Raw genomic sequence first — 16318 nt, 5'->3', positions numbered from 1 at the left:
AAATAACCCTACCTATAAAGGCATCGTATGTTAGGCGCTAAATAACACATGTACTTCATTTTAATTCGACCGAAAATTCTCTCTCCGTTTCTACACTTCTTCTTTGTTATCTGAAGTGATCAAGTGATTAGTAGCATACCAGCGTAGCAGCGGTCGCCATGAACGGACACCACCTATTGACTTTTTGGTCTGGTGGTAATGGAGAACATGTCACCAGTAACTTTGTAGTGGCTAGTTCTCGTCCATTCATGCAGCGGGATCATTTCTTCTCCTCCCGCCAACATGTTTGCTTTTCGTCATGTACAATTTCACCATCTTTCTCCACTGCGAATGTTCATTGGGTATTAAATCACACACACACACACACACAAAGTAACGCGATAGACGTAATGGCGCCTGCTCCGTGATATTGCCTTTGTTTTCTTTCTTACAAATCTAAAATCAATGTGATCATGAAATATTGCCTGCATATTAGATATTTGATCAAGAACCATTCAATTTCAGCTATACATACATGCATGCTTTTGTAGACCTGTCAAAAATTCAATTCCACCCGAATCAGTAACGCAACAGAGCATGCCTTCACAGAAGTGTAGTTACAAGCCCTCCTCTCACTCAGCCCCCCCCCCCCCCCCACCCACCCTCCATGGGCTCTTGTATACTCAGTCCCGAGGACAATGCCAACCAATTTGTATATGTTTAATTAAATAGCAAATTACACTTAACAATAATATTGTGAGGGAGCGGAATCGTAAGTGATTCCTGTAATGAATGGAAGATCGAATAGAAATCATTAAATTAATTTGTCAATTTTCTAGAAATGGCAACTTTTTCAGTTATCGACTGGAAGGGCATTACTGTACAAATAACCGCACCGAACATTTATATTACATTACCTAGACATCGTAAAAATATATAGGACTACCATCATCTCTGTAACAGAATTGTATCATATAACCGGTCTAGGGTTATTAACCTGTAAGGAATATCATATTTTGTTTATCAAGTTGTACAAGAGTACTCTTACCTGTCACTTAAGTCGCTCTAGAAGCCTTGAAATATTTCAGTGCATTTCTTGCCTACAACTGTTCTGCTTTATCCATACATGAAGGGAACTATTCGATTACTTTTTAATATAAAAGAAATGTAAGTTAACGTACCTCCTTTATCAAACGATGCAAAACATTCTTGGCATAGAATCAACAGACGTATGTCACACAATGTTTAATGACATTTAATCCATTTTTATTTCATTTAAAAACTTCCCTTTTGTTTTCAAAGTCTGGTTGCGAATTTTGAATGCATTTTGAGTGAAATAAGTTTTACGCCAAATGTATCTATTTTAGAACTCATAATATACCTATTTAGGTGTGGGTGTATAGCCCTATCTTTGCCATCTCTACCTGTTCATCCCAATCTATTGTTCTATTTACCTAGAATTTGATGACGTTATAACAAATAATGATTAGAATCTTCATTCAATAGTCATCAATTTAAAGTAAATATGATCAGATTTAATATTTATGCTCCATTGATGACATTATAGAGGCCAGTGACATATACATGCACAGTATAACCATTCCTGTTTCCCGAAGACTGCTGATATGAGCATCAGCTGTTGCGTTCATCTGGTGTCTCAGTGTGTCTCCAATGGGTCACAAACAGACTTAATCTACCATCAAAGTCATTACCAATCAATGGGCATCGCCAGGAGGTTGTGGGAGACAACCCCCACTCGAAATCCCAGACTTTCGGCAAATGCCCTGTGTAGTCGATTTTTAAATATTTTAATGAGGATCCTTTTAGATACCCGTGTCGGCAAAAAAATATAGTGCAAATATTTCCTCCACTTTTGTAGATTTTCAACACTAATTATAGAGAAATGTAGAGGTGTAATGGTCTAATGTAAAGGATAAGTAATCGGATAGTAGGCCCTAGCCAAGACTGTGATGTCATTTGGCAAGACATTAGTCTACAATTGCCACTCTCCACCCAAGGGTAGTAAATGGATCCCTCGGAGGAAGGAATTCCTTGAATGCAGTCAGCGTCTTTATAGAAAGCTCGGCTAAAACAAGGGTAGTTCTATGTAGGCTCCTTGAGCATACTTTGGGATAATGTGCACGTAGCTTTTTCAATCTTATAAGACCCTTTTCAACTTGTTGCCAGATTTAAACAGACAAGGAATCCTATATAAATTACCGTTTTATATTTACGTATAAAATTGCAGTCAAACCTTTCGACGAATTCGCTCTGACACCCCATCCCTAAACTTTAAAATATTCCCGACTCGCCCCTGTACCAACCCTTCTAGAGCCACTTAGACAAGTTAGACTTGGCAGCCAAAGTATGCACATGTGGGAAAATGGTACAAATTGGTGTATCGGGAGCGGACAACTGATATACAGGCCTGATATTTGATACATTCAGTCCGTGTATTGAATGCTGTGTGGGGTTGATAAATGGCTTAAAAGTGTTCGGAATGAGTTGGGGTGAAGTTTCGCGGCGGTCGGGTGTGAGGAATGGGATGTTTTCCGTTTAAGTGGGGTAAACCTCGGACTCCTGAGATTACCATTAAAGCTAATCTTGTGCTGTTAGAAGATAATCTGCATTTTCTGGAGAAGCTGTTTAAATCAATTCTGATCTATTTTTCATTATAGATGGGTTGACTGGACCAACAAAATAGGAACCTAAAATTTACAGGCAACCAGTGTCTAAAAAACATCTTGAATTTACCATTAACGTTAATCTTGAGCTCTGTCTGGGAACATTTGTGTTTTCTTGAGAGACTAGTTTCAATCAATTCTGATATTTTTTTCTTCATGCAGCAGATAGATTCTTTGGACTAGTGAAATAAAAACAAACTAATGAAACTTTCATGCAATCAAATTTACTGGAAAACACATCTTCATTTTAACATTATGAGAACGCGTCTTCAGAAATGCTGTCTTTCATATATTTTTCTTCATTACTGTATTTTCTGGCCTGGCACAGAATTTTGAAGATTCAGTTTAATTCGCTTTATTCTGAAAAATTACAATGCATTTCACTCCATACAAAATTTGTGAAAATCTAAATAACTTTTGTCATCAACAATGTTATCAAACTATGCACAGGTGACCTAAGTTCTTGCATGGTGTTCTTAAGAAGACTGGAAGAAGATTTTGTCTCCAAATCCTAATCCTACTTTATCCAATGAACCCGAACTTTGTCTTTCCGAGTCAATCCTTCTTTCATTTGAAAGTAACTGTTCTTGTATGACATCTACTTATTCACGTGTAATTGAGGCTATTATCTGCATGTAAGAGACTGCGGCTTTAACCCCCTTTCTGGTGTTTTGTATATGGCTTTTGTTAGACTTAGTTTGTGAAGGACGTAGACTGCATCGCTGAATTAAAAGAAAATAACCGATGCGGGTTTTTATACACTATAACATCTCGAACAGGTATCTATCTCTGTGTTTAAATATCATGAGTTAATGCCCTTCTGGCTCAGCACTTAGCTTTACAGAGGAGAGAATACTACTGGGATAAAAATTTACATTTGTATTTATAGCACAGTAATTCTATGAAACATAGGCTATATTGAGAACATAAAACTTTTGAACTCTCCCACCTAAACGATTATTGAACCTCCTTTGTCAAACCTCCCAATAAAACAGGTAATCAAATATGTTCACCTATCTTTTCGTTTATTTCATTCCTCTATATCCTGTGGACATGAAATGCAAACAAACATAGGAAGTAAACGGTTCCAGAATACAGAATACCTTCCCTACTTTGTCTTGTCGATAGTAATTTATGAAGACATCAACAATCGAATGACCCATCACATGCTTGAACCAAGCAGAAAACAATGGACTGATCGACTACTGAATAATGAGACGCCATGCACAAGCCAGTCATTTTAAAACGATGATCACATTTGGTATAAATCTGAACAAAATGTGAAGAGGGAGAAAAGAAAGGAGGAGAGGGGAAGAAAGAGAGTGAGAGAGAGAGAGAGAGAGAGATAGATGAGACCGTTTACACTGCAGTCCAAAACATCCAGGCATAAAGTGCATGGAATTAGAAAAAAGAAGGGCAACTCCCAACATACAATCACGATGTTAAGACCGTAATGTAAAGGCGCCCATGTACAGAAGGAAAAAACATCTTTTTAAAGAGGAATAAGAAGACATAGGAGAAGGGGTAAAGGGGGTGCAGGGAGAAAGAAAGGGAAAGCGAGATGAAGTGAGAAAGAAATGAAGCAAAAGAGGGAGAAATCGGCACATTCCCGTGGTAATTGTGTAATCGGTGACACACATTACAGCAGAGAAAACACATTACATTTGCTCAGGCTGTTTATTCTCTGTCTCTTTCTATATTTGCCGTCTTTTTTTGACTGGCGTGGAGGCGGGGAACCGATGCAGAAGGAAGCAAAAAACCCAAGGGTAAAATAGCTGTCCCATTTTCAAGTCGACGGTCATTGTGCATGTCCAGATAAAGTTACCCATTCGCATGCGAGAATGCGCCTAATGTTCAGCGCGGGGTGAGATTTACACTGCGGCGAATCCTGTCCCACTTTCTATCTCCTGTGCGCGTCCCGCTAGAGTTTCTAATTCCATGAGAATGCCGCGCCTAAATGGGCCAGAATAACACCAAAGTACAAAAACCGTTTGATCCAGTTTCAAGCCCGTAGGTTGGCTCGAACAAAGGAAACCTAGTTTGGATGTAAGACGAAGAGCAATCTTCTATGTCGTGTTTTAAGCGCGAATGCAGGCTAAATACAAGTTGATGATCAAATTACTCCCTTGATAAGAACGAGTGGAATTGGTCACATCCTTTTTACCTTTTGAGGACAGAATGGTTCCTTATCGCTAAAATTATCAAGAGATCAAGTTGGTCTGTCATCTACATGTTGGTTCAAAAATTTCACAGGTGCTATTAAAGTGATAAATACATTTTAGCATGACATCTATTAGGTATAATGATGTATATAAAAATCACGTTTGCTCTCAAGCAACCAGGTACAATAATTACTCTCCACGTTACGTCAAAATAAGATTTCTCTTGAGTTTTGACATTATGTTTATTCTCCCTCGTTGGTAAGAATGCGTCAACGCTTAATAAACTTCGGTAATTTTTGTTCTCATTTAAACATTTCCCTTATGGCTAAATAGAGTGTCCTTGAGGGTTATTATCAGCCCAGACAAACCTAACCTTCAAGAGGGTTCCAATATTGATCAAATTACTTTGAAATCAAATAATAATTTTGGAGGAAGGAGACTTTTACCTACGGGGAGGGGGCACAAGGCGAGTGTGCCAAATGTAACGGCGAAAAGGGAGAGAGAAAAGAGAGTGGGAAAGGGAGGGGGAAAACGAAAACACGAAAAGAAGATGCTGCGACCCTTCACACACCCTCCCCATAATCAATAACTTGTCAAATCGCTTTTCATCCATCGCGTAAGACCGGTACCCATCTATCCCCTTGTTGTGCACGCCAAACTGTGTACAATTATTATGACCATATTGATGCCGCCTCCGCGGCCGATTTTGGTTTTATATGAAGCTATGACCCCTCCCACCCCAATCACTTGCCTTATTAATCTGCATTTCATCCATCCAGTAAGAGTTGTCCCCCATCCCCCACCGCCCCCCCCCCACCCCCAATTTCAGGAACCATTCTTTACGCCACTACCGTTACCACAGTGTACACAATAAGAATGCCTCACGCCCGATTTCGATTCTATAATAATTACTATGAAGCTATGACACCTCCCACCCCAATCAATGGCCTTATTAATCTGCATTTCATCCATCCAGTAAGAGTGGTCCCCCCCCCCCCCCCCCCCCCCGTTTCAGGAACCACTCTCTACCCCCACTGCTGTTACCACAGTGTACACAATTATGAGCATATCGGTGTTGCCCCACGCCCGATTTTGATTTGATACGATGCGATTTTATCTGCGTGTCGAGTGATCCGCTCAGCTCCATACTTGCTAATAATTGATCGGTTAACGTGAGGAAATATGGGGTGATTATTTGAGACCTACATCGTGGGTCGACAGACCCCCTTGGGGAACGAGAAAAAGGAGGAGTGTCCTTTTCTACCTCCAAGTGTATCCCAAATCACATATCGAATCATAAGCTAGATCATTAAATCAGCTAAGGGATTATGGATATTGGTTTAAATGGTCATCTATAATACCATTTGAGATAGTTTAAGTATGATCACAGATTACGATTATTCAGGGGATATTCAGCGTATAAATTATATTTTTAGAATGGATGGCTACTTTCATTCGTGACATAATTTGCAAATCATTTAATGTTATATCATTTTTTCCCTATAATTCATCATATTTTTCTCTTGAAATTGCACTAAGAATGGGTTCTGTTATAGCTTTCTATGAGAATACTTAATCAAGCATTGAACATTTCCTCCCGAAATAAGGACAATCTATCTATCTCTATTTATATCATTTTGTTACAGAAGATCACAAGTATACGGTGTCAACTTTCGACTTTTTTATTGCACACTGAGCAGATTCTGACTGTTGCATGCCAAACCATAACACCATACTCTTCCCTGGTATCAGACCTACATAACTTGATTCATTATGGAGGTATAGGATGGTGTTTATCGCCTTTTTCAGGTCATGTATACCTAAATAACTCAAATCAATATGTGCATTCTCATGCACGTTCACATTTATTTTACGTGACCTTTAGCGCAGCCTATCCTTTTCATTAATAAGTTTGCAAGTTGCCATACCTTCCAATCTGGTTCAGATGTGATAAAAGTCAAGTTCAAATTGGCATATAACGTAAATTGATGGTATATTTGGAAAAAATGGGACTCATGTTTAAGATTGTTTGGTGAAAAAGCGGCACATACTGTATGTGAGTACCCCTCCCCATGTCATAAGGAAACATTTTATTCTTATAGTGATTCAGATATCTGATCGCGATAGGAATTATGTGTTGAGGTGTCTAACTACGAGCGGTGAGACTAATTCGAAATCTCTTACCCATCCTGATAAGGATATGAGCGTCTCATGAAGGAGGAAATGGTGATTCGGAACGACTTTAATCACAGTGGCGATACACGCGTATGTACGGTTGTGATCAGACGAAGATTTGAAGATCCGTTTGGATCGAAAGGAAATCATTCAAAGCAATTTCATCACTATAAAAAAAAATTATTTAGTTGTTTTTCTACTATTTGTCTTTAGGCTGATCTCTGTCGAGCTAATTGATGAATCGGTGAGAACTATTGAGCTTGAACTTGCCCTCGTCAATGGGCAAGTCCAATGTATGTTCCATATATATGCTACTACGTAATATTAAATTGTATTATAGAATCATGAACATAAATTTACAAAATATACATTATATCATTTGTCTGTCTGGTCGGTAACGCATGGGACATAATAGCTTGGACTTGGACTTCAATAGATGCTTTGGGTTAGGTTGTAATTCACACGTTATCCAACGAAATTTAGATCATACCACAAGTGTTTGGCATCGGTGTTTTAAAAAAACTTTTTAAAATCTCTAAAGTTTCTGTCACACCATTATTTTGGGCAAGTCGGAAACAAGACAATACCAAGGGTGCAATTCGGACATCATCAGGATCATGCAACCAGCTTCAAATTCCAACAGAATTGTTTGACAACAATATTTAATAAAAAAACTGCCTCGTTCATATCTCAAACAGAGGAAGATGGCTGGTAAATTGAATTAAACGTGCTAATAAGAACAGGAAGCATTTCTCACTTTGTATGACATGGGGATGATGGGCAAGCAATATAATGGACGAATATGGCTCGTGATGCACCACGATGATGACAGACACAATTATGAATCACTATATATCGAAGACGGATATGGAATGCTGAGATATCATCAGATATTGTGATAAAGAGAATGATTATATATAGCATGCCTATATACGTCTGCCAGAAATAATATATAGTTAAGGTCAATTATCGTCCTGTAATTCCCCGCTAAAGCTAAGTTTGTTGCTCTATAATCTGTTCATTATGAAGTTATCATTACACTTGGCATAAAAGGTGCCATGTAAGGTAGGCTGTTATCAAGTTTATAAGAATATATTAAATATATAAAGTAATCAGACCATAGATAGAGAATTCAAACTCAAGATGAGAATATGAAGTTCTTCACCGTGAGAGTCGGTTTAGACTTTATGCACAAACCAAGTTATGTTCGCAAACAAATTCAAGATATATTGTTTATATTTTCAGTTGGTGTTGCTGCCTTTACAAGACTTTAAATAGACATAAAGAGATGGAGAAACTGAGCAGTAGTTCATTATAATGTACTTCCGACTTTCAATTCCATTTACCCTGCAGTAAAAGATCGAGTCAAGAAATTATACAATTAGAGATTTTAGATCCACCTTTACAGAATGAAAAGGCTTTTGTGAAGACTAAAATCCAACTTAATCGAATCTTGAGAAAGATGTAGAGGGAAATATTTCAAAGTTGAAAAGCAAATAAACAGGCTGACAATATGTGTCAATTTTATGATATATAGTCACTGGTAGTCACTGGTACAAAAGATTTTATTTGTTACAATTCACAACGACGCGTGAGATATTTCAGAAAGTACACATTATGAATACTCTTCAAGGATATCCCTGCGCTGAATAGATTTTGAATCTTACATTGTGACCTATAATGCTTTCAGAAACGTGCTCGTTTATTGTTCAGGAAACATAGATTCAGGAAATCATACATCGTATCTAGGAAATTTCCAAAATTAACCTTGGGATTTGCAGAGAGTTATGTTCCGTAGAATCATAATAACGGATAGATAACGCGACCTACCGAAGCTTGTAACCTGTCTTGAATGACATCGTGAAAAGTATCAGATATTGAAAAGGACGGGGGACAATAGGGGAAAAGAACAAACATGCCAGGGTAAATAATCACTAGAGCGAGTTATTACTCTATACTGTGGTCGATAAAATACGACACGAAGCCTACAATTTAAGGCCCAAGGTGATATTTTACTGGTAATATCATGTTAAATCTGAATGGTCCTGTTGAAGATTTTTAAAGACCAATTTCAGTCTACACAAAAAGAGCATTAACACCAATGGACCTCAACGAGTTAATTTTAAGTTTAGCCATATACTTTATTTGTCACTTTTCAGAAGTCAAAATTAATTCCCGCCCTCTCTAATTTCTTCACCATTCTCTCTCTCTCTCTCTCTCTCTCTCTCTCTCTGTATGTGGGGGAGAGGTGTGCGTGTGTGTGTGTCCCTCTACTTCCTCTTTCTTCTCTGCTCTCTCTCTCTCTCTCTCTCTGAGTGTGGCGTGTGTGTGTGTGTGGGTGTGTGTGTATGTATATTTTGTATATAAGTGAATAATATATGTACGGTTGACTTATAAATTATTAATGTACTTCAAGTTTACTTTCAATTTTGGCTCAGTTATATATATACTGCAAATGAGTTTTTGTTTAATCATGTTTATGTATAAGCAATCAATATTGAAAACGTTTATTTATTGTATTCAATGTATGTTTGTATTACACAATTGAAGGAATAAAACAAAATTACCTTTTTTTTAATGTGTGTATTCCTCTACTTCGTATTTCTTCTCTGCTCTCTCTCTGTCTCTCTTCGGTCCCTCCCTCCAATTTCCCACTCTCTTTCTTCACTTTCTCTCCAATAAATACACCTTTCTATCTTGCAAAATCACTCTAGAAGAACTTGCCAAGAAGAATAATTACCACTCCCTGGTCGAATCAAAATTCGATTAGTGGTTCTAGCTCGCATCGAGGTTAAGATATTTCTATTTTCAGTCATGCTCTACAAACGTGTCTGTTTACTTTAAAAAAAAGTTGATACCCAATTTTCGTCACAACGTTGCATGACGTTAAGTTCCACACCCCTGAATTTTGAATGACAGGTTTATGAATGAATAAACCTTAAAAAATGCTGAACAATAGTTCGATATTTCGAATTCAAAAGAACACCAGCACTACTCGCATTCATTCAGTGGTTTGTTAGAATTCGTAATTGATACAACATAGATATGATGAGTGGCACTGCGAGTGAAAAATGATTATGCGTTTATCTCGAAAGAAACTCCCATCATTATCAGCAAACAAGTTATGTTCATAATATAGCACCCGCATCAATTAGAAAATGTTCACAATTTTCACAATCATGATAAAAGAATGGCTATAAAGAATAGCAAAAATAAAAACATGACTTTTGCAAATGAAACACATCAATCAAATCATAATTATCTTAATATGAGAAATTGAATAACAAAGGTAGTGAGTGCCCTATCTCTCTACAATCTTTTCTCCCTAACAAAAAGCTATTACAGATTAGATGAATAATTCCTATAATGAAACAGAATAAGGTATATCAAATGGCAATTTCTGCGCGAACTTGTTGGCACACCAAAGATTTGTCACTCCATCTTCTTTATACAGTAACAATAACTTTTGATAACGTATCAACATCACAATTTTGATCGGAAAGAGATATGCATTATCATTTTGGAAATCACATCTTCGTTCTGATATTTGACTGACCTCATGCCTCCTTGAAAATTGTTACCATTTCTTCTGTACCTTTGCTTCCAATTTTCTAAATATGTAACCTGGTAATTTCTTGTCCCAGATATCAATATCACAATCATCATCATCACTCGACGCTTCATTCGTTCTGGGGCATGTCACACTGTCTGCCAATATAATATTGCCGGGAAGTTTCATACAGTTAAATTTCCTGCGCTAATTCAACGGGGAGACAATTGATCAAAATTGTACGGGAAATTGACGAGAATTTGAACCCCGGCATGCAGAGTTTGCAGGATTCCGCTCCATGCGATCTCTCTGCAAGCACATCATACTTGGGACTTCTCTCTGTCTCTTTCTCGTGGTGATGCCAGCGAGATCGAGATAGATCGATGAGAGATAATTATTGAAGTCGTTTTGATGAAAGAGATCAGGCGGATGTAATTTAAAAATAGATTGATCCTTCATGATTGTCTGACAATAGCTATTCGAGGTACATCGCATCAGGACGGCAATATCAACATCTATACGTCTAATATGAAGAAGGTCAATAATGCTTACAAAGACATTAACTATAACATTATGTGTACAGTGACTTTTGAATAACCTGAAATACAAGGTATTCAAGTTACGGAATATTAACTTTCTGGTATTACAGAGTTTGTGAATTACATGCATTGTGATTGCAATAATGACTTTGCCTCCGAGAAATAACATGACACTAACGACTACGTTGAATAGCGAGATGCTTTAATATTTAACTAACTATCTCTAGGATTCGATTATGATAATGACATGACATCAACACAGACCTCGAACTATATTGGCAGTCGGAGTGATTGAGTCGAGCTCATTAAAGAGGCTGATCGATGCGTGTGTAACTGAATGGGGTCATTTGAATTACAGTCGGTTAACTGCAGAAGGTTAAAGGGTCTGCCCATAAACCTAAATTACTTGATGGCGTAATAGGCAGTGATGAGATGAATAATGACATTATTTTGTTCCGCGTGAGGTTGACTTATGAAGGTAAAGATAAGACGGGCTCGATAAAATTTAGAATATGAAATCAGGACAAGGTAGTTTTCGAGGTATTTAATGACCAAACACTGCCTCGGCGATTCATTTAATACAGCTTTATTTGACATACCATATCCGACCTAATGCTGAAGCAATATAGCGAGATCAGAGCCATTGAGCTAATAAGCCCACACTGTAAACGCCATTCAGTCTCGTTTGGTCCATATTCCATACCAAATTGAAAGTGAACCCGACAAACGAGATTACCATATGAATTATGATTCCATATCAAAGTATTTATTTCCCACATACTGTTTTGAGATTACAATTCATAAAAGAAAATTCTGCTGATGGAATGATAATCACATCGTGAAATCAAAGATAAAAGTTTATTCAAACTAAGTATAAAAGATTACAACTATTTTGGCTCAACAACATAATACAGATCTTACCACGCAAATGACCCATGAAATACTACACCCTTGCTGCTCTTTTCTGCAAACTATTTCTGTACTACTAGGCCTATATATATCGCGACATGCTAGTTGCACATTCATAAAACCCAGTTAGAATAATATTTGGAAAATGATACAAGAATCAAAGTCCACTGAATTCCATTTGTGGGTTAATTGCTGGAGTAATATGATGCCTGTAACACAATGCAAGTTCAGTCATAATTCCGATGACTTTGTCAAAGAATAAATTTGGTATCATGGTAATAAATTAATACGTACCGGAAATATTCCTCGTTTTCAGCAACTTGTAAGATTTCCAAACTGGTCACTGTGATATTTCCGTTTAAATGTAAATAGGAACCACAAGCACAAACTCCACGTCTGCGGAGAACACCGCTTTGTTTCTGCCACCTTCCGCCCGAGGTACTGGCGTCCAATCGCGACAGCAACCCGTCGATATCCAAGCTAACCTTAAACTGGCCTAAGCTGAAGAAGTGAAGCGTGAAACTGTCATACAAAACTATTTCCTTTGACAATATTGTTTTCAGTTTAGTTCCACACGGTCTTGGAATTGCATATTTGCCAATGGAAATTCGGCTGCAAACAAAATGTGTGTACTTTTTGTAATGGGATTAATATATTTCTATACGATCCACTCGAATGAATTGATGGATGATATTTCTGGTCGAGTTTCGTGGCGTGCTCTGAGAAAAGAAAATTGGTCCTCTAAAAAAATCCAGTCGCAGGTGTCGAAATATTGGACAAAATCTGACCGCGGTCAGTTGGTTAAATCCCAAGCTTACCAAGGTGTGACTAATTCCACTCAATCCATTCAGCTTGATTCCTGGCTGGCTTGCTTCGGCATGGAACGAAGCGATGACTGATGTCTGCTCGAAGAAAAATGATCAGGAGTGATTTATGGAAGGCGAAGAAATTTGTGAGCTAAAAGCTTCGCGCGATTTCAGCGTTGAGTGTGTAATTGCAATGCGTTGCAGACGATATTTTGTAGCAGACGCGTGCGTCGGCGTTCGAGCGAACGGACGGACGGACGATCGCAGCAATGATGTCAAAGAAAAAGAAAGTAGTCGTAGGCGGTATTATTATTTTCATTCTTTCATGTTTACGTGATAGGTTAGGTTTTCATTTCTTCATGTTCCCTTAGAAGTAAATCCTGCCCCTTCTGAAGCGCAATTTCAATTTGTTGTTGGTTCCGAATACATCACTGGTATTATGTCGCCTCATTTTTTTTTTATTACAAAATATCAGCGAGCTTTAGGGAAGGCTTATCGTGTGTTTCGGGAGTAACCACCTAAGTTTCAGGAGCGGCCATTGACTCCAAACTCGTCGATATTCTATCGTCAAATTTGGCAGCGATGACAGCAATGGGGTCCCAGAGCTTTAGACAAGCTTTGTTGAGGGTGGGTGAATGGTATGCTGAACGGCTTTCGAGAAAGTCAGGGAATAATAACAAAAATAATGCTGATACGGTATGCATCTGAATATTAAACAAAAGTTCGTCATAGTTTTAACTTTTGAAGAATGTCATTCTGTTTTCATTCGATTCCGCCTTACCCCCTCTTCTCTCTCTCTCTCTCTCCCCCCCCCCCTCTCTCTCTCTCTCTCTCTCTCTCCTCTCTCTCTCTCTCTCTCTCTCTCTCTCTCTCTCTCTCTCTCTCTTCCTCCCTAGCTAGGAAGTAGACATACTGATAATTAAAACACAACTGAAAAGGTGGCTACCGTCGCATTGTTACCCTTTCTTCTCTCTATCAACTATATAGGTAGAATGTCCTAGGCCTATTTTGCATAACATGTGTTCTTCTTTTAGTCATCACCAGTCATTATCTCCGGTTTCAAGCACTCATTAATGGCACCAATTCATGACTACATAACTAATTCTCCTTCTTTCGCTTTACATTTGTAAGTCTATCTCTATTTCTGCTACCGCACACTCGATGTGGACTTTATAGTTTGTATTTGATGAAGGTAAATCGATGAGTCATAAAATCAAACAAAAGCCATTATTCCGTCCCCCGACGACCCACCCCGGGGTCACGACCGCCGATTCGTTTGTTCCGTACATGCACGAGGCTGAAGTCGGGATCCCCCACACACCATGTCTTTGGGTTTGGAGTTTCCATCATGTTAGGATTATATGCATTCACCGCTATACTCGGTCTTCCATTTTGTCATCGCAATTGCATTTTAGATATAAGTACATCTAGATTGTTCAATGGGAATGAGGGATTGGCAGTGAAGAAAACTTAGTTGAGAAGTGATAGATAAAAGTTGCACACAATATGGCTTGCTTAGGGGCGTAGTGGAGACTGAAGGAGGGTAGACAGATGGAGAGAAAAGAGGTGGAAGAGAGGGAGAGGGAGAGAGAGAGAGATAGAGGGGGGAGGGAGAGAGAGAGAGAGAAAGAAAGATGAAAGAGGGTGGTGATTGGAAGCGAACGCAAAGCATATACACAGTTATAAGGAGCAAAGATGAAAATTAATAATTTATACTAGTAAATTTTTTGAATAATTTGTTTTAATGAAAATATATACAATTATATAGGCCTATTAACAAATTCAAATGGGTCATATATAAAAGTCCTATAACATTCCAATCCAGTCACTCCCCTTATTCTACACTAAAACGTACGTAGAGGGAAGAAAAATCGAACTTCGTAAAATTAATGCTGCGAGACTATAACGCCCCCTCCCTACCATTAGCATGATTAAAAAGAATGGATCCCGAAAAGACAAAGATGCCAGTGGGCTATCTCTGTAGCAGTAGGCGTACTAAGTTGTCATTAAATTTGTTGTTGTCATTTTGTTCCTTGTCAATGTCTAGTAGTAAAACCGTATTTTAGTATAACTTTATTGTCTCCTCAATACACGCCAGTGGGCTATCTCTGTAGTGTCGTTATTAGCCAGTAGGTGTACGAAGTTGTCATTTGTTGTCATTTTGTTCCGCGTCAAAGTCTTGTAGTAAAACCATTAATCATAATGTTTCCTCAATGCATCCGTACAACCCGAAACCACAATATTTATAGAACCTTGCTTTTGCTTTTGTAGTGTTTTGCGACAGTCAGTCGTCTTCACACCCCCATTTGCCCTAAGACTTGCCCACGCCGATGGGAGGGTGCGCCGGGTTATTCAAGGTGGCGTTTTCCCTATTTTGACTAATTGAATTATGACCTCTAATTTTCCGTCAAAACTGTTTTGACTTTGTTTGCCTTTTTGTCGTTAAACCCCGAACCCCGAAGAAAGGAAAGGAGAGGTGTTTTTCACGGAACCACGTGTCATCATTTTGTCATCGCGGGAAGCCCAACAAAATCCCTGTGTTTTGACGTTGTGTTCTCATTAAAAACAAACAGCAAGATAAGGGAGGTAAACGGAATATGTCATACAATTTCTATACGTCAAAATTGCACACGGGGCGTCAATTCGATTGCGCTATTACTTGCGCTAATCAAACTTGTAAAGTCTACCAGCCCGTACGCCAGTAATTCACTCTACTCTTTACGCTGTTTACTTTACATTAACTTTCGTTTTCGATGTCATCCTCACATTGTGTGTTATATACCCCGCAAGTCAACGACGCAGTGTTGCGTCAGCCAAATGACGCCCCGCACATGTGTGATTAGAGTTTTTCTTAAAGGTACTATGACCCATTTGCAGGCCCCAAAAATGAAAATGTTAAATTCCAACTGCATTTGAAAGATAATACTAATTTAGAACTTCCCTAAAAAAGGTGGGGTTTGAAAATGTCTTCAAGTGGGAAAATAACGACTATTAGTTGTCAATTCGACTTTAGGGCTATAGAGCCCAAAAGTAATAGTCTTGATTTTCAGACAATTGTACCGAATGGTCATACGTTTTATGCTGCGCAAAGATTCAATCAGTTTAATCTTGGCCATCACAAGAAGTGGGTTGTTGATGTAGACAAATGATCATGTACCCTTTACAACTCTTTTCATGTATGTTATTGACAAAGAAGAAAAAAAGCCAGTCAGTCACTCAATAGTGTCTGACAGTGAAGTCTAACAAGTAAACGGGTTTCCTTGCATAATTTGAATATGAGGACACTGCTAACGTTTAAATTTCACAGATAGGACATACATGACATATTCATAATTCCTGCACAGTTCTACAGAATTTGAGGTTGGCTGCAAAAGGGACATAGTACCTTTAACCTTTATTTGCAAAACAAGACAATGTTCATGCCCTATGCTTATATGCCTTTTTCTTTCTAGAAGGCTCTGGATTCGTTTACATTAATAAGTTAGCAATAAGTATTTTCATATAACGCATTGCT

The 16318-nt window shown here is 38.2% G+C and overlaps 1 protein-coding gene across 3 annotated transcripts in view; it reads right to left on the bottom strand.

Moving 5' to 3' along the window:
- The window catches only part of LOC100891480 (neurogenic locus notch homolog protein 2), a 43621-nt gene extending 30649 nt beyond the window's left edge, over positions 1-12972 (bottom strand). For all 3 annotated transcript variants that reach the window (XM_003724342.3, XM_011663633.2, XM_003724340.3), the window contains exon 1: positions 12293-12972. The gene's annotated coding sequence lies outside the window, so the exon portion shown is untranslated. The remainder of the gene's footprint in view (positions 1-12292) is intronic.
- Between the last annotated feature and the right edge of the window lie 3346 nt (positions 12973-16318).

The sequence above is a fragment of the Strongylocentrotus purpuratus genome, unplaced genomic scaffold (genome assembly GCF_000002235.5).
Source record: "Strongylocentrotus purpuratus isolate Spur 01 unplaced genomic scaffold, Spur_5.0 spur5_scaffold_5, whole genome shotgun sequence".
NCBI lineage: Eukaryota > Metazoa > Echinodermata > Echinoidea > Camarodonta > Strongylocentrotidae > Strongylocentrotus > Strongylocentrotus purpuratus.
The sequence above is the reverse complement of the archived record's forward strand: the minus strand, read 5'-3'. Positions and strand labels throughout refer to the sequence as shown.